Source organism: Aedes albopictus, chromosome 3 (genome assembly GCF_035046485.1).
Source record: "Aedes albopictus strain Foshan chromosome 3, AalbF5, whole genome shotgun sequence".
Classification (NCBI taxonomy): Eukaryota; Metazoa; Arthropoda; class Insecta; order Diptera; family Culicidae; genus Aedes; species Aedes albopictus.
The window spans coordinates 176,384,413-176,408,247 of NC_085138.1; positions in this window are offsets into that span (position 1 = coordinate 176,384,413).

A 23,835-nucleotide genomic window follows, 5' to 3' on the forward strand; every position below is an offset into this window, starting at 1 on the left:
ATGGTTGTGAAACCAATCAACTGATTCCCAAATCAGCAAATTCACATCGATTCCCAAATCGACATACTTTGATTGATTGTCAAACCAATCTCCTGAATCTTATATCAGCAAACTCAAATGGAATCCCCAATCGACATATTTTAATGGATGTTAAACCAATCAACTGATTCCCAAATCGGAAAACTCAGGTCGATTCCCAAATCGACATACTTTGATTGAATGTGAAACCAATCAACTGATTCCCAAATCATCAAACTCAGATCGATTCCCAAATCGACAAACTTTGATTGATTGTCGAACTAATCTACTGATTCGCAAATCAGCAAACTCAGGTCGATTCCCAAATCGACATATTTTAATGGTTGTGAAACCAATCAACTGATTCCCAAATCAGCAAACTCAAGTCGATTCCCAAATCGACATATTTTTAATGGTTGTTAAACCAATCTACTGATTCCCAAATCAGCAAACTCCGGTCGATTCCCAAATCAACATACTTTGATTGATTGTCAAACCAATCTACTGATTCCCAAATCAGCAAACTCAAATCGATTCCCAAATCGACATATTTTTAATGGTTGTTAAACCAGTCTACTGATTCCCAAATCAGCAAACTCAAGTCGATTCCCAAATCGACATACTTTCAATGGTTGTTAAACCAATCTACTGATTCCCAAATCTGCTAACTCAAGTCGATTCCCAAATCGACATATTTTTAATAATTGTTAAACCAATCTACTGATTCCCAAATCAGCAAACTCAGGTCGATTCCCAAATCGACATACTTTGATTGTCAAACCAATCTACTGATTCCCAAATCAGCAAACTCAAGTCGATTCCCAAATCGACATATTTTAATGGTTGTTAAACCAATCTACTGATTCCCAAATCAGCAAACTCAAGTCGATTCCCAAATCGACATATTTTTAATGGTTGTTAAACCAATCTACTGATTCCCAAATCTGCTAACTCAAGTCGATTCCCAAATCGACCTTTTTTTAATAATTGATAAACCAATCTACTGATTCCCAAATCAGCAAACTCAAGTCTTGCAATGCTCGAATCAGTTGCCCCTTGCAACCTGAGTATCTTCAAAGCTCTGGTTCGATGTTTGGTCCAGCATCCCGAAAGAAACGTTTCAAAATGATAGTAAAACAGTTATAAGGCATTTTATGAGACGTTTCAAATCAGCTGTTTTTCGTCTGTTTACCCGTTTTGAAGTTTATTCTATGGGCCCACTTATTTACGTTTATGGTGGCATAACTTGTGATAAAGGTACATCGAACACATGGGACTATTTTTCCCGCGGCAAATACGATAATCCACCTCCTAAAACCAATATTAGCAGACAGCAGGGATGTTTCCTAGCCTGCTAGTGGTATCGAGCAGCCCGGCAGATCGATACACGTCACATTAAAAACGGAATCATCTTTGCCAACAAAAAAAGTGATGAGCGTTTGCCATATGTTAGGCTACTTTTCAGCAAAACATAAACATCAAATGTAAATAATAACAAACAGCGGCCCACAAGTGAAACATCCCGTAAAATAGCTTATTCTTACATTTACTGTTATTAGTCTCAGACGCCATCCAATCAATCCATTATGAAACCGAAAAAAAATCTAAAACGTTCGACAAATAATCAGTGAATTATTTATCATCCACACAACATCAGTGAAACCTGCAAATTTTCCCTGTATATGTAATGTGTCACGACTGCCCTTTTTCGAACCTGTTTTCAATTGCAGTAGGGCATTCAGCAAGACGTCACTCAGCCCCTCTCCCTCATCATTTTTTTTTCATTTGCTTTTCTTTCAAATAATAAGAAGTTTGATTTGTTTTATTTACTCACGGTTCTTGTCCTCGTCGCCATTTGTAGTATCGCCAATGACCGCATTTCTAATAGTTTCCGCTACTACGTCTTCTGGTCCAGGTAATCGCCAGAATCCGGATTCTCCGCTTTCTAATCGCAGCTGCCACCAACCACGTCTCCTCGCGCACTCCTCCAATCCAAAGTCCTCTCGCGTCAGGTCGTCTCTCTCTCCTTTCTCCATGCACTTGTGTTAGTGCGTCCCTGATCCAGACCCTACAGCTGATAGTCAGGAACTGGGAAACCGAACAGCTACCGGAGGAGTGGAAGGAAGGAGTAATCTGCCCCATTCACAAGAAAGGCGACCATTTGGAATGTGAGAACTTCAGGGCGATCACTATTTTGAATGCTGCCTACAAAGTGCTATCCCAGATCATCTTCCGTCGTCTGTCACCTAAAACGAATGAGTTCGTGGGAAGTTATCAGGCTGGCTTCATCGACGGCCGGTCGACAACGGACCAGATCTTTACCGTACGGCAAATCCTCCAGAAATGCCGTGATTACCAGGTCCCAACGCATCACCTGTTTATCGACTTCAAAGCAGCATACGATAGTATCGACCGCGCAGAGCTATGGAGAATCATGGACGAAAACGGCTTTCCTGGGAAGCTGACTAGACTGATTAAAGCAACGATGGACGGTGTGCAAAACTGCGTAAGGGTTACGGGTGAACTATCCAGTTCATTCGAATCTCGCCGGGGACTGCGACAAGGTGACGGCCTCTCATGCCTACTCTTCAACATCGCTCTGGAAGGTGTGATGCGACGAGCCGGGCTCAACAGCCGGGGAACGATTTTCACAAAATCCGGCCAACTTGTGTACTTTGCGGACGACATGGACATTATCGCTAGGACATTTGGAACGGTGGCAGAGCTGTGCACCCGCCTGAAACGCGAAGCAGCAAAGGTCGGACTGGTGGTGAATGCCTCAAAAACAAAGTACATGCTGGTAGGCGGAACAGAACACGACCGGATCCGTCTGGGTAGTAATGTTACGATAGACGGGGATACTTTCGAGGTGGTGGAGGAATTCGTCTACCTCGGATCCTTACTGACGGCTGACAATAACGTGAGCCGAGAAATTCGGAGGCGCATCATCAGCGGAAGTCGGGCCTACTACGGGCTCCAGAAGAAACTGCGGTCGAAAAAGATTCACCCACGCACCAAATGCACCATGTACAAAACGCTAATAAGACCGGTAATCCTCTACGGGCACGAGACATGGACCATGCTCGAGGAGGACCTACAAGCACTCGGAGTTTTCGAGCGACGCGTGCTAAGAACGATCTTCGGCGGTGTGCAGGAGAACGGTGTGTGGCGGAGAAGGATGAACCACGAACTCGATGCACTTTACGGTGAACCCAGCATCCAGAAGGTGGCCAAAGCCGGAAGGATACGGTGGGCAGGGCATGTTGCAAGAATGTCGGACAACAACCCTGCAATGCTGGTGTTTACAACTGATCCGGTTGGCACAAGAAGGCGTGGAGCGCAGAGAGCACGATGGGCGGACGAGGTAGAGCGTGACTTGGCGAGCATTGGGCGCGACCGAGGATGGAGAGCGGCAGCCACAAACCGAGTATTGTGGCGTACTATTGTTGATTATGTCTTGTCTTAATGATGTTGAACAAATAAATGTAAGTATGTATGTATGTAATGACGTTGGATGGATTGAAGCAGGGGGATGCTCTTTCAAATTTATTGTTCAACATTGCACTCGAAGGAGCGATTAGGAGATCAGGCGTGCAGAGGAATGACTCTATCATCACACGGACGCACATGTTCCTCGGTTTTGCGGACGATATTGATCTCATCGATCGTAAGGCAGTGGAGGAAGCTTATGCTCCTCTGAAGAGAGAGACAGCGAGGATAGGCTTGACGATTAACTCTACCAGGACGAAGTACATGATAGCGGGTAGAGACAGAAGCAGGCCTAGTGGTGTTAGTGCTGAGGTAGTGATTGATGGGGATGTGTTTGAAGCTGTTGAAGAGTTTGTTTATCTTGGAACAGTTATGACATGTGACAATGGCGTTTCCCGTGAAGTGAAAAGGCGTACTGCAGCTGCGAATAATGCCTTTTACGGATTGCGTAGCCAGCTTAAGTCCCGTAACTTGCAAATGCAAACAAAATTCGCTCTGTATAAGACGCTACAATATTCAGCAGAGAACCCGGTAGAGGTAGGCGACTTCGTGGGCGGCCGCAAACTCGCTGGCTGCACGCGGTTGAAGAAGATCTACGATCCCTACACGTTTGGGGAAACTGGAGGAACATCGCCCAAGACCGACGAAGATGGTCGTCTATACGCTCGGTGTTGGAGTAAAGTTACTTTGTAGTCAACAAGGTATCAAGGTAAGGTAACTTATCATTTGACAAAAAAAAATAATTTTGACTGTTTGACAAGAAGGTTTGGAGGGGATTTGGCGGAATTCAGGAGCCTTTTAAGGGCCATCCGTCAGGTTTTGTTGTCATTTTTATTGAGTTACGGGGATTTCAAGGACGTTTCAATAGTATTAAGGGAATTTCAGGGACGTTTCAAGGGGCTTTAAGGGCAAATCAGGAGGCTTTATGAGCCTTCAAAAGGCACTACAAGGGGTTTTAATAGCATTAAAGAGAAGGTGAAGAGATTTCAAAAGGGGTTTTGGTGCGTTTCAGGGGGGTTCGAAGACTTTTAAAGGCGTTTCTAGGAGTAACAAAGACATTTTAAATTGATTGTGATGATTTCAAGGGCGTATTGGGATATTTCAGGCCAGGGTCGTATCAGGGGGTTTTAGGAACCCTTTAGACAAAAGGGGGATTAGGGACAATTCAAATAGATAACGCCCAGTCAACCAGTGATCGTATACGATGTTGTATAAGATGATTAAGTGGAGGCCATATGCGTGCATGCCTCCATTTAGGCGCATGTAAAATGTACGCATATCGCCTCCACTTTAACATCTTATACAACATCGTATACGATCACTGGTTGACTGGGCGGAGATTTCAAGGGCATTTGATTAGGTTTGTGGCGATTTCGGGGACGTTTCAAGGCATTTCAGGGGGTATTAATAGTGTAGTGAGGGGTCTGTATTAGCTCCATTTATTTCCCGGCTAGGAGCTATTCGTAAACCACATACACCAAATTTTGGCAATCTCAGACCCCCCCTCCGCTCTCGTAGACTTTTGTCCATACATAAATTTTGAAATTTGTATGGTTCGTAGACTTTGGCCCTCCCAAGTCTAAGTGGTTTAAGAACGTCCCCCGAGACTGTCGGGGGGATAGTGAGCGGAGCGTGGCTGATGCGGGTCATCAACCAAAATCGAAACGAACTGTCTGCAATGGAGATGGCTATGCAGCAGCTTGTCAAAATCATCGACTTTGCGATCATGTAGCCCAACATAAGCAAGGACCTTAAAAACGACCCTGCTGCGACTTTCGATGCCAAGCCAGATCACGAGAGACTTGTGAAAACTGCTGTAGCGGTAGAACTGGCGAAAGCAAAGGTCTTCAAGTCTTCCCAGACGGAGGCCTTCGCTTTCGTAAGTAACCCAAAAGATGTGGCAAGTACGACTGCTTTTGATAAGCACTCGCAGAAACGGGTGAGGCAGTCGTCAAATGAGGAGCTGCCTGGTGGTGCCCGCAAGGCTAGGCTGAAACTAATCCTAAAGGCCGGCCGTAATGCCGGTTAGTCGGACCCCAGCCAGAGTCCCGGAAAACTGGGAACGGTGGGCCTGAAAATCATGTCCTGTCCCGGGTTGAAGGGAATAGGGGGTTGTGAACGTTGTGCGCCACTCAGCAGCCAGCAGATGTCAAGCGCAAGAAAGGCGACGTGCTCGTCATCAAAACCAAACAGTCTTAGTACTCGGACGTCTTGAAAGCAATGCGAAGCGACGCCAAGCTCGTGGATCTGGGAGCCAACGTGCACAGTGTTAGACATGCGGATGGAATGATCCTAGAGCTCAAGCACGATAAGGAGCGCAAGGGCGCCGCCTAGAAAAGTCTGGTGAATAGGTCCTTGGCGAAGGGGTTGACGTGAGGGCTCTTACAACGAAGGCGACTCTGAAGGTGAAAAACCTAGACGAGATTACCGAAGCGGAAGAGATCGTCATGCTACATACTGGGGCAGCAGTGCGAGGTGAAGGTGGCCACCGCACCTACTGGTGGACTCAAGCAATTGCGGACCTGTGCCGCGTCTGCCTACAACCTATGCGGTGGATGGACGACGGGTGGTGTTCGCTGCTGCTAAAACAAAGCCGAAGACCACGATAAGGAAAAGCAAAAATAGCCAGCGGCGAGGATCCCTGTCAGAGTGCAAAAGGGAATCCGTGAGGTGAAGCCTACAAGATAGTGATGGTCAAGACGAGAGGTGTAATGGTTCCTACAGAGCAATCTCCAGAGATGTTGGATGGGATCATCGATGGGCTTTTCCGCGCCATGATCCGGGGACTTGGGCTGGCGATGAGGAGCAGATCACCGATGTGGAATTTGTGGGGATAGCAAAGGCCCTTAGCGTAGGCAAGGCCTTAAAGTAGCAATTCTAGAGGCTCCCGTGATATTCAGAGCTGCTATGCAAAAATGCCTGGACGAGGGAGTTTTTCCAAAAGTTTGGAAAAGGCAAAGCGTGGTTGTATTGCCAAAGACGGGGAAATCACCCGGAGACCCGTCGGCACATAGCCCAATACGCTTGATCGACACGGTGGGGAAGGTGCTCAACGAAATCATCCTCAAAAGAACGTTGAGTAACACAGAGGTTGTAAATGGTCTCTCGAGCAATAAGTTCAGCTTCCGGATAAGGAGGTCGACCATAGACACAATATCCTGTCGGTTATAAAAACCGCCAAGATGGTGCTCCAGCCTAAGAGAAGGAGGATTCGCTACTGTGCAGTAGTGACTCTGGATGTAAGAACGTGGCCAGCTGGCACGGCTATTGCCGATGCACTCTTGCGTCTGGGGATACCCGGGTACCTGTACAAGGTTTTCGGAAGTTACTTCAAGAATCAATTACTAACTTACGTCACAGAGGTGGGTCGGAAGTTTTCACATAACATCAGGAGTCATGCAAGCCAGGTTCTATCCTGGATCCGGAGTTATGGAATGTCATGTACGATGAGGTTTATAATTGTAATTTTTATTTACGCAAACTTATAGGTTAAACGTTTATTTGCATAAAAACAATACATGGGACAGCTAGTTATTGAATTACATTTAAAAAAGTATTCTGATATTATCCATGTTCAGTGTGCAGAGTGGTTCTGAAGGATAACATCGTTGAGGAACTTCTCGTTGCTAATGGTGAGCGATTCCTGTCAAAGCTAGAAATCAAAAGACAAAAGAGTAGTTCTTCCAAATGAGGAACAACAATTGTTATTGTGTTAGCATATCAAAGATTTCTGGAAGGCTAAAGTTTGGCCATTTGTATGGAGATTTTAGTTTTTTGCGCTCCTTCCCGAAAAAGATATAAACTCTGCAGCTCCTTGTAGTAGGTCTGATTGGTGGAGAAATACTCACGTTCTTGGCCCACACTATCAATAAGTGTGCTTTGCCGATTGACACCAGAATATTATAGGAGAAATGATAAGTGAACTGTATTTACATAAAAACACACGAAAACTTTTTTCATCAGATTATACTTTATTGAACTAAAAATGCAGCAATGAAAACTCTAGCATGGAAAGAGCAGAAAATAAAAACTTGTGATCTAACAGCACTTTACTATTTTACAGCAACTTAGTACGGCACAGGGTCATAGGGTCCCTGTCCATTGACGTTCTGGTTGTCGATGAAGACTTCAATGTTCACCATGGCTGCCAGGTTTTCGTCGACGGGGTAAGCAATGCGCTGCGATGCGGAGGCTGGCTTCGCTTCGAAGGGCGATGGGCCACCGTCTTCCTCTGGTGGTGGCTCCACTGGGTTATCCGGGAAGGGTGGGTACGGCGTGTCACCGGCTCCATTTTGGCTGTCGACGTTCACTCGAATGTTGACCAGTGGGTTTGCGATGGCCACTGCCACCAGAACGGAAAGCACTACCAAGGTTTTCATTGTTCTGTCTGCTGTACTGAGAAGACTGCACTGACTGTATGCTGGGATAGGAGTGGAGTCAAGTATTTATACGTGGTTGATAGGTTTACGCGTCCGAGTGATTATCTATTATACCTGGTGAAGAAGATTCCCAAAGTTATCTTTTATGACAGAGATTGTATTGATTGCTTATTTGAAAAGCGGTACCTTCTAACGTAATTCTTATGACCAACGCGTATCGTAAACTCATCACTTGATTCGAATGGTCAAATTTCGGTCAATATACGACAAGATAAACTTATCATTTGTTTTGACCCGTATTTCTGGACAACATTTCGAAAATGTCGGAACATGAATTACAAACTTAAACGACTCTCGTCAATTCTAAGCACATGTATGGTCGTACATTTCAGTTTATATTGTTCGCTAGTGGACAAGTTCTACTTTAATTTTAACTGTTATAAGTATCTAAGTAAGTACACACTTACAATACGGATGGGCTGAGGATTCTCAATGGCTTTTCCATCATTCTCACGTGTTAGTCTAGAATTAAAAACTTATGCAATGTCTTTTTATTGTTTCATCAATTATTGTTAAGGGTTCAATTGCCTGATGGGGTATTCCGTTCACTAAAATTGCAACATAACATTATTTTGGTTTGATCGTACATAAAAATAGTTATATGAGTTGCGTAATGACTAGAAACAAACCTTCATCTTTTAATGCATATCTGAGCAGTAAGACGCCATGACATTGAATTTCATAACAAATAAATAAAACAGTTTCCTCAACGTTAAATTGGTGCCAAGTTTAGCCCATGTTCCCTATCGCATCCGGTGCAATTGATTTGTTTTATCACGTAAGTCTTCCTAGACATCATTCAAAATTCCCCTCAATATGTGCTGAAGGCAATCATCCATACATTGATGTAGCCCGTACTAGCTGGGAGTGACAATTTAAGTCTGATTGGTTTCTAGGGGGCTGTCCATAAACCACGTGGTCATGAAGGGGGGGGGGGGGGAGGTTCGGCCAATGCCCATTTGGTATGGACGAAAAAAAAATTTTGTATGGACTAATGGGGTTGAGAAGTCCCTAAAAAATGACCACGTGGTTTATGGACAGCCCCTAGTAATACTGATGCGTTTGCTGAGGATACATGTTTTTTGCTATTGGAATGTTTTTCCAGAGCGATGTTGAAAGATAGGGATGAGAGCCCGTCACCTTGTCGCGAAGATAAATGGATAGTTCACCCTTGCGCAATTATGCAAACCGTCCATTATTGGTTTGATCAGTCTGGTCAGCTTTAATCTCGGCCTTGGTTTTCCATAAGTTCTCATGTCAGGTGGTCATTAAGGTACTGCTTCTTCCTTTCAATCCGTCAAGACTCGTCCTTCAGTAGGTCGGCTCCAGAGGCACGTTTTCCTCCATTTGGGAAATTTGTGCCTTACCCCTGCAGATTTTGGCTCGTGGTACTAAGCCGTTGCAGGTTGCATTGAGCTTCTAGTAGAGCTTCCGTGTTTCATCGTTTAGAAACCCAGAAGTCGAACCCGCTCGCCAAGCCCGTGCACAAGAGAGGGGTTTTGGGGATTCTGAGATGGTCAAAATTTGATCTACGTATTGCATGAACAGCCCCTTAGATTTTTCCCTTAATCAGGCTATGCAGAGAGGGCTTGAAGATCATCTGCTCCATCGACGTCAAATACTCGCCGTCGTCACTTTCATGGAGGCGAAGAAAGTTGAGTTCTTCATTCATGATGCATCTGGCAGTTAACCGTTGAAGGTGCTTATCCATGAACTACTGGAAAAGACCCCGACGGCGATTATCGAAGAGATGAAGGCGACCAAGCTCTTCTCATCCGGCGCCATTATAAAAACTTCCTGAACAATCTATGTCTACCTCGAGAAGGGATCTGTCAACACATCGTCAGCTTACATAATCTCGGACAAAACACTACCAGGTCATATGAAGCTGGCGTCAATGACCACCATGCCGCAAACCTAAGTCGATCTTCCAACGTGTTTTGGGAAGAATAGGAGTTCTCAGTTGACGAATTGACGGCCCCAGGTTTTGATAAACAGCTCAAACACTTGAGTCCCCAGTTCTGTCAACTGATTAATCAGTGTCTCCGACTTAGCCGCAAAGTGTGAGTACATCAGTCAATTGGATCCGTTCTGTACCTTAGTGAGCGTAGTTTGATCATACTTACATATGTTCAAGCTGAACGTAGAATGTGTTCTAACTATCATCAGTTGCCGTAGCATACCTTAACTTACCGATCAGACTAAGGCCTGAGTGACCTCTGTTATACATAGGAGTCATCTCCATTCTACTTGGTCCATGACTGTGTGTCTCCAGATCCGCACTCTGCGAAGGGTCCGCAGATCGTCTTCACCACGCCTTTTTGTACCGGTTGGATGACTCTCGAGAACCATTTTAAGCGGGTTGCTTTCGGACATCCTGATGACGTGACCCGCCCACCGTAGCCTCCCCATTTTCGCGGTGTGGGCGATGGTTGATTCTCTCAGCGGCTGATGCAGTTTGTGGTTCATTCGCCTTCTCCAATTCCCATCTTCCATCTGCACTCCGCCGTAGATGGTACGCAGCACCTTCCGTTCGAAAACTCCAAGGGCGCGTTGGTCCTCTGCACGTAAACCCTTAGAGGACTACCGGTCTAATTATCGTTTTGTAGATAGTTAACTTCGCGTGACGGCGAGCTTTGTTCGATCGTAGAGTTCTGCGGAGTCCAAGAAAAGCACGATTTCCTGCCACAATGCGTCGGTCATCAGTGAGCCCAAGTATACAAATTCTACAACCGCCTCGATTTCATCACCGTCGATAGAAATTCGGGGTGGCAGGCATTCTTCCCTGGAGCTCTTCGCAATCAAGTACTTTGTCTTCGACACATTAATGACTAATCCGATTCACCTGGCTTCATTCTTTAATCAGATGTTCCTTTTCACCATCATCTCAAATTTGCGAGCTATAATATCAGTATCAATTAGGGCCCATATAGCCGAGGCGGTAAACGCACGGGTATTCAGCATGACCATGCTGAGGGTGACGGGTGCGATTCCCGGTCGGTCCAGGATCTTTTCGTAAAGGAAATTTCCTTGACTTCCTTGGGCATAGAGTATCTTCGTGCCTGCCACACGATATACACATGCAAAATGGTCATTGGCAGAGGAAGCTCTCAGTTAATAACTGTGGAAGTGCTCATAGAACACTAAGCTGAGAAGCAGGCTTTGTCCCATTGAGGACGTTACGCCAAGAAGAAGAAGAAGAAGAAGAAGAAGAAGAAGAAGAAGAAGAAGAAGAAGAAGAAGAAGAAGAAGAAGAAGAAGAAGAAGAAGAAGAAGAAGAAGAAGAATATCAGTATCAAAAGCAAAATCAAGCAGCTGAACGGCCTTCCATGTCAGCCTATCACCGACCACAGTTTCCACCAGCAGCGTTGGTAACTCGCAGCCTGTCCGGTACCACGGGGAAGTAGGAAGTGCTGAGAAGAGGCTTATGATCTGTATTTCGCGTTGCCCAACCTTTATTATAACAATCTGGTGCCGTGTCAACCAGATGTCGCTAAATGTGTCAAAATGCTTGGTAATTTCATTCCGCCGTAAACGCTCCCTATTACATTTTGATTATTCCCTGGCGGGAACCCGATTGAAGCGTGAAACTACAGTGAAGGAATTGGGTATTCTCTTGGATGTTCAGCTGACCGTCAAGGACCATGTGTTTCAAAAGCTTCATCACAGCTGGGATTTCTGTTTCGCTTTTGCAAAAAGGTCACGGACGTATACTGCTTGAAAGCTTTGTATTGTTCTATTGTACGTTCTGTACTAGAATAATCATCCGTCGTATGGTCACCGTACTACAGGAACGATATTCAACGGATTGAGGCCGTCCAGCGTAAATTCGTCGCCGAGGCGCGGGAATCTCATTTACATTTATTTGTTCAACATCACATTTAAGACAAGCCTTAATCAACAGAAGTACGCCACAATACTCGGTTTGTGGCTGCCGCTCTCCATCCTCGGTCGCGCCCAATGCTCGCCAGGTCACGTTCCACCTGGTTCGCCCATCGTGCTCTCTGCGCTCCACGCCTTCTTGTGCCAACCGGATCAGCTAAACACCAGCTTTGCAGGGTTGTTGTCCAGCATTCTTGCAACATGCCCTGCCCACCGTATCCTTCCGGCTTTAACCACCTTCTGGATGCTGAGTTCACCGTAAAGTGCAGCGAGCTCATAGTTCATCCTTCTCCGCCACACATCGTTCTCCTGCACACCGCCGAAGATCGTCCTTAGCACGCGTCGCTCGAAGACTCCGAGTGTTTGCAGGTCCTCCTCGAGCATGGTCCATGTTTCGTGTCCGTAGAGGACCACCGGTCTTATCAGCGTTTTCTACATGATGCATTTGGTACGTGGGTGAATCTTTTTCGACCGCAGTTCCTTCTGGAGCCCGTAGTAGGCCCGACTTCCGCTGATGATGCGCCTCCGAATTTCACAGCTTACGTTGTTGTCAGCCGTCAGTAATGTTCCGAGGTGGACGATTTCCTCCACCACCTCGAAAGTATCCCCGTCTATCGTTACGTTACTACCCAGACGGATCCGGTCGTGTTCGGTTCCATGTACTTTGTTTTTGAGGCATTCACCACCAGTCCGACCTTTGCTGCTTCGCGTTTTAGGCGGGTGTACAGCTCTGCCATCGTTCCAAATGTTCTGGCGATAATGTCCATGTCGTCCGCAAAGCATACGAATTGGCCGGATTTTGTAAAAATCGTTCCCCGCTGGTTGAGCCCGACTCGTCGCACCACACCTTCCGATAGCGATTTTGAAGAGAAGGCATGAAAGTCCATCACCTTGTCGCAGTCCCCGGCGAGATTCAAATGAACAGGATAGTTCACCCGAAACCCTTTTACACAGTTTTGCACACCGTCCATTGTTGCTTTAATCAGTCTAGTCAGCTTCCCAGGAAAGACGTTTTCGTCCATGACTCTCCATACGGAATAGGATGTGATTGTCCACTGCTCCTCAACATGCTGAATTCAACATACGCTACTGGAATCTTCGCCATAATGCTTTTATCCGGTTTCCCCGCATCAGAACTAACTATTTGCCGGGACCCGTGGCGTAGTGGCTACACGTTTACTTCATGAGCAGATGGTCATGGATTCGATCCCAGCCCCGGCACTTTCGTCAGTTGCTCTTTCCCCTTGAGAGCAGCTGACACTGACCCTCTTCTGAGCCCATGGCTCAAATGAACCCGGATACTTGGACATCGGCAAACGGCAGCCCATGATGGACCCCCAATCGGACTGGAAACAGGAACAACCAACAGCCACACATCAACATCCTCGCGCTCATCATTCTACCATGATAGGGTAGAAAGTGAAAGCAGCGCAACGGCCACCAGTTCGATGTAGTACAATTAGAAATATAATGCATTTAGGCGCTGTACAAAGTGTATGTACAGCTTCCAATTGGAATCGCTAACGCAGTGCCCTAGTGGACAATAGAGCTGTTGTTTAGCTGATTCAAGAATAAAGAACTAACTATGGTTTCCATGAACCGATCTGCAGTATGTCCCGTGTTTTCAACAAGTGTCATCGTGTATTAAATTTAAACTTGTCTCTGGAAACTAAAAAGCCTAATTTTAGAAGGGTTTTATGTTTTAAAATATACCATTGTCATTGGGGTGGGGATTTCACCTGTTGACGAATAAACAATAAACGTTGAGTATTATAGACAGCAAACACAACCAAGTACTAAATTGCAAAGATAGTCCTATTTTTATTGAAAATCAAGCCACCAAGAAAAAAGACGAATAATGTTTCTGTCAATTCATATTTCCTCTAGTCCTCTTACGAGTACAAATCTCATCAATAAAGAATGCTGGTTGAAAAAAATAAGTGCATTTCCTCCTCATGGCAATTTTCCACAGAACAATTATTCAATTCCATCCTGAGCAGTAATACCTTTCCAAGCCGAGCTCCAGGGTATACTGCTGAGGAATCGATTCCCAGAAATAAAATATGCAGATGAATTTTTGAGCACAAGTGCAAGTGCATCTTTTGAATTTATCAAGTGCATAAGGTACCTAGAATCAGATCATGCATGTGCAGCAGAAGCAGGGAAGCAATAGAAGGAAAAAAAATTGGCTGAGTGAAGAAAATCGACTGGAAAGATGTGCTGACCCTTGATGGAAGCTTTTCTCCCAGATAGGGCGGCCGGTTGGTCCACCCAGTTCGGGTAACATATTGGATCAACTCTGTAATCTCATGAGCCTATGTATCTCTACTACGTCGTATAGCTCTACACCATCAGATGCTGCTGGTGCTTTCGTCGTTATATTGGGTATTTGGTCGTGCAAGTAGCAATTTGGGATAGAAAATCTATCGTCATCGCTCTGGATGGTGTAACGTCATATGGGATTAAGTGCACCTCATTACATACGCAGACTGTTTTCAGCATATTTTAAGCTGTAACAGTGGCTCCCGGTTGTCGTTGGTATGGACATTGGGCAACTTTCTGACTAGTTTTCCTTATTTTCATTGAACATATGAAAAAGGATGTACGAAACAGTTTAATAATAACACAAACAAAGACAACAAATGATATATCTACTGGACAAATTTCTAGATCTACCGGGAATCAAACCTATCACCATAATGATTGTCTGACTGCCGATGCATTTACAACTTTGTATAGAGATCCCTACTTACTTGAGCATCTTTTCAAGTTGTATACTTTCATAACTTCCCTTGTTTACTAGGCAAACTGAAACTTCCAAGTAGTTTATGCAACATCATTACGTTTCAAATGTATTAGTATACTCAGGCATATTAGCATAACTATAATACAAGTGCAAGACAGGATAATGCTATGTTTGAGAGCGAGAGAGTGTTGAAAACTACTGAGGGTGCATCGCTTCAAACTGCTAGATCCGGTAATTTAAATTCCATCGAGCGACGACAGGGCACCACACCTGACTAACTCAACCGGGCACCGTGGTCTGCACCTTTTTACGCTCCGGTGTTTTTCAATGCGATTTTACTACCATAGCCCTCTAACCGGAGACAAGTACCTGTCACCATTACAAATGCAATCCCATAACTTTACATCGGACAAGTCTGTTCTTGTGACCGGAGAACTTAATTTTATTAATTTCATGCAAATTTGAAATCCCGTTCAACTTTCTGATTTTTTATCCCCTCATGACTTCTGCCGTAGTCCGGTGCAGTCCGAAGCGGGTGGCTTGTGCATGGTATGTCAAGATGATAATTAGCTTCTCTGGCAGTTTCAAATTTTACACTCTATAACTCTATTGTTCCTCCGGGTGCCGACAACACAACATCCTCCCTACTTCGACTTTGAAACCCGAACCGCGGGCTGAGGGCCAGGGCAGACGACAGAACTTTTCTGCACGGTTACTTGATCATAAAACGCATAACACCGACCGCATTAACTCGATTATGAAAATGTGTCGTCGTAAAATATGCACGGTAATTTTCCGTAGCGCATTTTTCCCGTGTTGAACAAGAAGGCTTTTTGTGTGACAATGAACGCAAGCTGTGGCGGTACAATGGGGTTGTTTTTTTTCACCTGGAGGATTAATAATTCCTGATCAGTTGTCGGAGCGCGATTTTTATGGTGGCAAAATGCTTTGTTGCAGGTGTGAAACATTAGTTCGCTGGTTCAAATCTGTTGTGTTACCGGAATCATTTTCAGTCCACCTTCAAAATCCTGAGCAGCCATTGTGGTACAGAGGGCGGAATTGATCGTGGGCGATTACCCACCATCGCCTTGACCTGTGGTTAGGTCAAATTTCTGTCGACATTTTTTTTATTAAGGTATATGCAGAGGCTGCACCATGAGCCTCTAATGTGATCCAATCTAACGCTTACCTTCAGATTTTGTTTCCACCTCTATGTAGAGTATGGCCCACCCACCTCAAAGACACGGACACTCCAGTCAACCAGTGATCGCATAAGACACATTCCACGCTTTACGTTTTGCGCGAGAATCAAACTTCTGCTTCTTAATTTTTTTATGTTATTAAATGCATGCTAATCAACATATCAAGCGATCAGATTTAAATAGAAGATTCAATTTATGCTTCCTACTTCGAAAAGAATCAAGAAATACAGCGTAATGGGACACCACCTCAAAAAATAACACATTTTGACCGAACGCCAAGAAATTGACTACTTTTTCGATGCAGTTTTCAAAGTTTCGAATACTATTAGAAGAATATAAGTAACTATCTTTATTCAGGTCGTCTTATGCAACATCTTATACGATTTCTGGTTATGTGCACACCAAAATTTTTGAAATGCTTCCAGCACGCCAAAAATCAACAAAAGAAACTGCTGAATTTCAGCAACATTTTTGCTGAATTTTAGCACAACTTTGCTGATCAACTGTCAAAATTGCTGGATGGTTCAGTAAGTTGAAAAATAATTGCTGATACTCAGTAATTTGTATTGCTGAATGCAATCAGCACGTCAAAAATCAGCAAAGTTTGCTGATTACCAGCAAAAATATTGTGCAGTGTGGAAAGTTTAATGCTTCCAGTGAGCTATTCGCTCTTTGAAGGAAGCACGACTCTAGACAACGGACTAGCATGCAACGCTCAGTGGCACAGCCGAAAACTTTTTCTGACAGCTGCGGCGGGAATCGAACCCGCACTCCTCAGCACGATGCGACTACATGCTTTTTGACACTCGCCACACGACCCACGAAGCCATACATTCACTTTTTCTTCAGAATTTGTGTCACTATTGGCTTTTGATGGCATCAACAGTGGAGCTCTACGTTGGAGATCCAATTGTCAATCCACCATGTACGAATTATACACCGTAGGCTACAGCCGTTAAGTGTTCTCCACTAATACACACGAGGTTTCACTAGGTGTACAGTAGCACAGGTTTCATGTTAAGGACCGTATTCTACAAAAAAGTACATGCTAGGACTACTCTTTCCTCGACCCACTAAACAACATTTCAATGGTCACCAAACCCTTTCTCTCCGGAACCACCAAGAAGGCATTACTGCTTCAGAGAGGCAGCCTCAATGCTAGCTTCGTATCATGTAGCAACAAACATCGATGACTCGCTTCGGGAAGTCCACCAAGGTAGCATGCTGGCACTTAGCCAGCGATTACTTCAACGTACTTACTTTAAATGCACGCAAAGAATTCGTATTGTGTGGCTCAAAGGCTGCCCTCGCAACGAGCAACTGTTGCACCCAGTGTTCCGCCGGTTTGTTTTCGGCTACGGTAAAAGTCTTCCAGTTTTGCTGGATGTTTTCTATCCCGTCTCACTTGTCGCGCCAGCGTACCGGTGATCGACGCGAAAGTTCATCTCGCAGTGTATTTTAAGTTCAGAGAAAGTTCACACACGAACCTGATTGAGCACTAATGAATGATATCAGCACATTGAGTAAAATCCCCCAGTGCTTAACCACCCAAACATGGAGTAGTGATTTGGCGCCCTGCCCATGATCGCATAGTCGATGTAACCACCATTGAAAATGTCAGCGTTCACAAGCTAATATCTATCACATGTGTATAATTGTGAGCAGTTTTATTCAATACAGCATAAGATCTAATCACTAGCTAGATATCAAAGTGAGAAAAAATCCTAAACTTTTCATCATTCATTGTTTAAAATTTCAAAAGTGTGTTGAAAACTATAGTGGTGCTTACGTCAACTAGCAAATTTGGGCAACGCCGGCTTTCAACGAGGAGAACCCGAGTTCAAGTCTTAGTATGTGAAAAACATCAAAAATGTATTCCAAGGAATTAGTCAGTTTGGATTCGACGTATGCTATTGTATTTTTAAAAAAAAACATTTGAGGACTAAGCACTTTTTTTTATTTTATCGAAGCTTATTTTAAGCTATGAACTTTTGGTTGCTTGGGATGTTACTTCCCCATGGCGCCTAATAATCAAACTACCTACCTTTGGGATTACACTGGGGGTCCACCTTCCTTTGGTGGAACTGCCCCAGGCGCGCTGCCATTTTACCATGGAGGCCAATCTGGCAGTCCTGCGTATGCCTCTTGTGCCGCGCATTTCGAAGCACTCCATGTCCTCCCCGATAAGGATACCGATAGGCACCATAGCAGTGATGACGCAAAGCGTATCGTGTGACACGGTATGGTACGCGCTCGCTTTTTAAAAATGACGGGTACTATTGCAACGGCGGCCAGTGTTTATAGGGGAAAGCAAAGGTAGGCTACATGGGGTGTTTCAGGGGTCCCAAGGGGTTCCAGCGGGGATCCAGGAGATCTCAGGGAGGATTTTGGGGGTCTGAGGGCGTTTTCGAGAACATTGCACTGCGTTCCAGAGCATTTCAGGATGGTTTCAGACGCGTTGCGGAGGCGGTTTTGAAGGTTTCGTACCGTCTCAGGTGCGTTACATGGGGTCCGAGAGGGTTTCAGGGGGATTCCGAAGGCAATTACGGAAATTTCAGAGCATTTTTGGCGGGATTCAGAGGCGTCACGCAGGCGTTTTCGAGGGTTTCGGAGGTTCTCAGGTGCGTTACATTGGGTCCGAGAGGGCTCAAGGGGGATTCCGGAGGCATTTCAGGAAGTTGCAGAGGATTTTTAGACACTCCATCACAATATCGCCATCACCTTTGAAGTTCTTGAAACCCCCTAATACGACCCTGACCTAAAATGCCTCGAAATGCCCCTGAAACCTCCGTAATTCCATTGAAACGTTATTGAAATCATCATAGTTCATTTTAAATGCCTCTGGAACCTCTTTGGACGCTTTCAATAATAACTCTTTGAACCGCACCTGAAAACGTCTTGAAACGCCCCTGAAATGCTATCAAACGACCCCAAAACCTCTAGGAACCTCCTATAATGTTCCTGAAACACTCTGAAACTTTCTTAATGATTCTGAATTGATTCTAAACCTTGAATACCATCAAACCCCTTACAACGCCCAATAAAGGCTTCTTAGACCCCTTGAATTGCCCTCAAAGCCCCTTGAAAGGTCCCTGAAACCCACTCAATACTATTAAGGACAAGGTATTTGGAGTACATCGCTCAAAATTTCTAGAGCATCGTTCTTTAGAACCGTTGAACGGATTTGGATTAAAATGAATCACGCTGTTGACAACCACTGAACAATTAGCGTGATGCATTTTCATCCAAATGCGTTCAACGGTTCTAAAAAACGGTGCTCTAGAAATTTTGAGCTATGTACTCCAAATACCTTGTCCTTAAAATGCCCCTGAATGCCCCGTAATCCCATTGAAATGCCATCAAATCTTGACAGTACACCCTTAAAAGGCTCCTCAAATCCCCTGAAACAAACCCTCAAAACGCTCCTGAAGCCCATTGGAACCCCCTTTTTTGGGCTCTCTGAAAACCCCCTTAGTACCACCTCAAACGCCCAGAAGCAAAGCCTAGCGAACTAGATTCCCTTTATGATTTATGCAGTGCATAAAAAGTGATTTCATTGTGATTATATCTTTTGCCCTTTCCTACTTGTCTTGGTCCGTCGAGTTTCACGTTTGCACACTACCGCCACCTAGTTTGTTCACGCTAACAATACCATGTTAGGCTTTATTGACCTACATAATTTTGACAGTATTTCCCATGAAAAATAGCATATATTCTAAAAAATTAAAAATTTGATGAAAAATGATTTTATTGTTACAGCCAGGCCTACTAAATATCAGTCTCAGTGCCTGTTTTCAGCCGAAAATGAACTGACAGAGTCCGAGAGCTCCATTCGTGAGCGACCCAACAAGATCAATTCCAAATCATCCACACACTACTCATGCTGACAGGCCTTTCGTCTCAAGCGGTGTCTTGTGAGAGTGAGTGCCCTATACGCTATGAGTAATTCTCACTGAGACCGGCCCACTATTTACACCTTGTCTTCAAAAACGTTTAAGGGCGGACGGGACGGTCGAGGAAATACCCGCCATTGCTCTGTGGCTACTAAGATGGTAATCTCAGATTCTACTTCATATTTTGCAACAAAAACCTATCATTGTGTATGCTCACTTGCAGTGCATATGCTGATTGGTTTTCAGCAGCTTCAGTGCGATAGAACTCGAATTTACCATCTTCAAGATCGCGAGGCAAATTGTTAGAAAGAGAGGCAAGATAGGAAAAATAACACGGCGTCCCGTTTCACCTTAAGGTGGCGATTTTCTGAAAGTCCTTCCCATAAAAATAAGGAAAATGCTTTTGGTTACTTAAATTGAAGGACCCCCCGTTAGTTAGAACTACAACAATTTTTTGCAGACCCCTCGATTTTGTTCAAATGGTGGCTCATTTAAACCGTTATAACTCGAAAGTTTCTCCAGAAACCACCTCAAAACAAAATGTTGTTGAAAAAAGGAAAGATAGAGCTACTGTTGTATCTCGCATCGAGAACGGCGATACTTTGGCTTTATCCTATCCCAAGCAGCGCAGCGCAGCAAAGGCAAGTTGAATCATTCAACTTGCTGCCCATTGTTCGCTTCCATCCATCTATCGCATCGTCAGCCCGACGACACGATAGGCACCGTGTAAGCAACGTCCAGCGCACTGCGGTGTTCACATCAATAGGTTTTATTTGTTATAATATTCATCTCCGTACTGTGTGTACTGTGTGTTTATATATAAAAGGCAACAGCGAATTTGTACCTAGCTATAAGTTTTACTCGTTCCCCATCGAGCAGACACGCCGTCTGTCTCGATGGCAAATAAATAGTTTGAATTCGGAAGAAAGTTGTTCTTCGTCATCGCCTGGAGTCACCCCCCCGTCCACACAACAAGGTCCACCCCAGACGAAACAGCTACTATTTACAATTATAAAAAGTTGGATCGGACATATTGAGTTTGGCCGCCATCTTGGATTTTAATACCAAAACTTTATTTTCATCATGATGGCAACCACCGATTTTCAATTTTTTTGTATTAATTGAAAGCTGAGGCATTCATACATAATATATCAAAAAATATAAGATGTATTTTTTCCAATCAAAAGTTATCTGCAGTTTTGAAAATCAAGCCACGTTTTCTCCATACATTTCCATGCGCACCGGCAACGACATGTTACAGCACCGGAGCTAACGCCTGCATGTATACACAAAAGCATCTGCCGCAAAATTTGGGTAAATCGGAGGTTCTTTTCCGTTTTTGACTGTTCCTCAATGATCCGGGCATTGCTTTTAAAAGTTTTTTAGTGTTTTGAAAACCTTAAAATTTCAGCTTTCCATTAGTGGATTCAGATTTTAAATTCGTGTTCGTAAACACTGCGAAATAACGCTGCATTTATGTAAACGGCCGGTACCGGGCCCAGTGCGCAAAAGTGGCATGGTTTACAAAATGGCAGATAACTTTTGCAAGTAGAAAAAGACATCTCTAACTTTTTGGTATGCTATGTATAAATGCCTCAGCTTTCAATTGATGCAAAAAAAAAAAATTGAAAATCGGTGGTTGCCATCATGGTGTAAAAAAAGTTTTGGTATAAAAATCCAAGATGGCGGCCAAACTCAATATGTCCGATCCAACTTTTTATAATAGTAAATAGTAGCTGTTTCGTCTGGGGTGGACCTTGTTGTGTGGACGGGGGGGTGACTCCAGGCGATGACGAAGAACAACTTTCTTCCGAATTCAAACTATTTATTTGCCATCGAGACAGACGGCGTGTCTGCTCGATGGGGAACGAGTAAAACTTATAGCTAGGTACAAATTCGCTGTTGCCTTTTATATATAAACACACAGTACACACAGTACGGAGATGAATATTATAACAAATAAAACCTATTGATGTGAACACCGCAGTGCGCTGGACGTTGCTTACACGGTGCCTATCGTGTCGTCGGGCTGACGATGCGATAGATGGATGGAAGCGAACAATGGGCAGCAAGTTGAATGATTCAACTTGCCTTTGCTGCGCTGCGCTGCTTGGGATAGGATAAAGCCAAAGTATCGCCGTTCTCGATGCGAGATACAACAGTAGCTCTATCTTTCCTTTTTTCAACAACATTTTGTTTTGAGGTGGTTTCTGGAGAAACTTTCGAGTTATAACGGTTTAAATGAGCCACCATTTGAACAAAATCGAGGGGTCTGCAAAAAATTTTTGTAGTTCTAACTAACGGGGGGTCCTTCAATTTAAGTAACCAAAAGCATTTTCCTTATTTTTATGGGAAGGACTTTCAGAAAATCGCCACCTTAACAGATTTTGAAGACAAGGTGTAAATAGTGGGCCGGTCTCGGTGAGAATTATTCATTCAAAAATTACGTCCATCAGTTTTCTGGCATTTTCGACTCACTTTCACTGCTCGCTCTGTCACGTTTTTGCCTTTCTCGTACACCAAGTGTACTGAATGGTTGAAAATGGTTCAGATCGGTCCAGCCGTTCCGGTGTTAGGGAACATGCACAAATTATGTCACGCAAAAACCGACCATTTTCAACCCCCCCTCCACCCTATGTCACACTTTTTGTATGGAACCTTAAAATTTTTTGTATGGGTTGTCACGTTAGGCACCCCCCCCCCTCCCCCCTAGAAGCGTGACGTAAGTAATTTGTGCATGGCCCCTTATGGCCATTTAGGTGTTCCGGATCGGTACCCTTGGAAGGGGCCAGACATGAAAATACAACAAACCCATGCATGCGACCCATCAAACCACGGCATTTTCGATTATCTGATGAACGGTATGCAGGAAAATAGTCTCAGACTATATATGAACCAGTAGTGTTCCGGAACCGGTTCTGGATGTCCCGCCGGAAGAGGCCAAATATAAAATTGACCATAACCCATTCATGCGACACATCAGACAGCGGCATTTTCGGTAACCTGATGAACGGTTAGCAGGAAAATAGTATCAGACCACCGATAGTGTCCCGGAACCGGTTCCGGATGTCTCGCCGGAAGTGGCCAAATATAAAAGAGAACCAAACCCATGCATGCGACACATCAAACAGTGGCATTTTCGATAACCTGGTTAACGGTTAGCAGGAAAACAGTTTCAGACCATATCTGAACCGGTAGTGTTCCGGAACCGGTTCCAGGGGTCCCGATGGAAGTGGCCAAAAATAAAAGTGAACCAAACCCATGCATATGCCACATCAGAGTACCGCTTTTTTGACAAACTAATTAAAGGTTGGCACGAAACTAGTCTCCGACCATATCTGAACCGGTAGGGTTCCAGAACCGGTTCCGGATGTCTCACCGGAAGTGTCCAAATATAATAGTGAACCAAACCTATGCAAGCGACACATCCAACAGCGGCGTTTTTGATAACCTGATGAACGGTTAGCAAGAAAATAGTTTCAGACAATACCTGAGCCAGCCTTGTTCCGGACCGTGTCGCACCGGAAATGGCCTTATATAAAAGAGAACCAATCCCATGCATGCGATACAACAAATAACGACTTTTCCGAGAACCTGATGACTGGTTGTCCAGGAAGGAGGCTAAGACCACAATATGAACTGCCGGTAGTGCCGGAACCAGTTCCGAGTATTCCTCCGAAAACGGCCAAATATAAAATTGAACCAAATCTATGCATGCGACACAGCAAAACGTGACTTTTTTTATAACCTTATGAACGTAAGCAAGCATATAGGTTCAGACTATACGGGGTGTTAGGTTCGTGAAAGCAATTTTTTAAGGAGTGATAGATCTTTGAATTTATTGGTTTAGTTAAATAACTTAGTTTTCTAGAGCAAACAAGTTCTGTTTGTGTATACCCTGCATACAACGAAAAAGATAAATAGTGCGTCGCCTATATTTCACCGGCAGAAACAACACTCGTTCATTGACGCTTGTTATACGGCTAAAAAGGGGAACTATTCGTTAACCATGGCGTGCAACCATCTTCCGGAGACACCCTTGTATAAAAGGAGATCGAGAATGTGCATGGATCTCTTTTCTGCCGCAAAGCACCGTCTCGGCGCCATCACGTGAAGTGGATCTTCGTACACACTGAGAAATCGTCAGAAGTGAATATAACCAATTT